Genomic DNA, 1,763 nt, shown 5'->3' on the forward strand with positions numbered 1-1,763 from the left:
TTTCATGTTCTTTCCATTGATGTTTCACTTTGCATTTGCGCTGTAAAGGAGAGGACTGCACACCAACGGTCCCATGTGTGTGCTCTTTGGTAAGTCGGGGAATAGGGTGGGAGTTTGGGGGGGGGGGGGGGGCATTACCTTGCCAATGTGTGCTGTAGGATATGAAGTGGTGCTCCTGGAGATGAATATGTGCCAATCCTGCCTTTTAACCGCAGGGGTCATTGCAGTCATTTTTTCTGTCATTTGTAAGCTCATAATACAGTTTGTGGAGCAGACAGACTTCTTCTGCATTTGTTTTAATTGGCGGACTTTTAAAATTCAAAACCCTTGTTTCCAGGTTCTGGAAAATCGTGAAAAAGTAGCAAGCCAAAAATCAAGCTTGAAAATCCACAATTTAAATGGTACTCGAAAATGATGGAAGATGTTAAAGTGAATTGCAATGATTGCATATCAGGAGATAACAGCAAAACATGCCCTTTATTTTACTGTTTAATGACCTCACACATTAATATCACCTTACGTTGTGTTTTGTGTTCAAACACGTAGGCCATAGACATTCCGGTGTGTGCTTGGATCAAAGTCTGTGTGTATTTTTATTTATTTACTTATCTACCTATTTATCTATTTAAAGAACTTCTGTAAAAAGCCAAATTCCCCCCCTTGGGACAAATTGTTCTGTCAGTCTGTCTATCCATCTAATCTGTCTGTCTACAGTAGTAGCCGTTAGACTGCATGTTGATTTATTAGTGCTGAGTTAGCATTGAGAGGTGAATTGTGTTGTATGTATCTGTGATTTATCAAGCAGTCGACATGGCAGGAAAGTGCTTGTTTGACTAGAAGTGTTTGGGGGGGGGGGGGGAAATGCTGACAATAAATATTTTAATTCAACAAAACGAATGAAATAAACATATGACTTGGGCGCCTTTACTGTATGAAGACGTTTGACTTCTTCACTATGGGTGAGTCTGCTTTGTGAACTGAGGGAGAGCAAGAAAAGCAGTAGCTCTGCTCAGAGTTATTTGGACCCTTTGGGAGGCTGTCATCACATCTGACTGCTGCACCGGCGAGCTGTTCAAGAGCAGTGGCACTAGCGCTAATGAGAGCTCGGGTCGGGCTTGTGCTGGAAAAGTCGTAAAAAGTCATGGTATTTGAAAGCCTGTGTTGTCTTTTCTCTTAAGCATTAGCCAAACCGTGTGTGTGTGTGTATATAATATATATATATATATATATATATATATAATATACAGTGCCTATGAAAAGCATTCACATTTATCATTATACAACATCGAATCTTAATGGATTTAATTTGGCTTTTTTTGGCATTGATCAACAGGAAAAGACTCTTGTAATGTCAAAGTGAGACTAGGGGCCTCATGTACTGTATAAACGATGCGTACGTACAAAAATGTTCAAATCGCGATGTATAAAACCTAAATTTGGCATAAAGCTACGCACATTTTCACACCAGCTAAATCTTTGGTGTATGCAAGTTCTCCGCTCGGTTTTGCAAATTGGCAGTACCCAGTGCTTTTGTTCCATTGTGGTTTTCCTTTCTTTTTAGATCCACATCCCTGACGTGGCTTTATAAATGCACTGAAATTAACAGCATGTTGTTTATTAGTTTAAGGCATCTGATTGTAATTAGCCTGTAACAATATAATGGTCCACGGAATGGCCAAACTATTCCAAATACCATCGCTGCTTTAGCATTGTTCCTCTCAAGTATTTATCCCACTGTATCTGAGTGTGGAATCACAGCTCTA

Source organism: Erpetoichthys calabaricus, chromosome 12, assembly GCF_900747795.2.
Source record: "Erpetoichthys calabaricus chromosome 12, fErpCal1.3, whole genome shotgun sequence".
Lineage (NCBI taxonomy): Eukaryota > Metazoa > Chordata > Cladistia > Polypteriformes > Polypteridae > Erpetoichthys > Erpetoichthys calabaricus.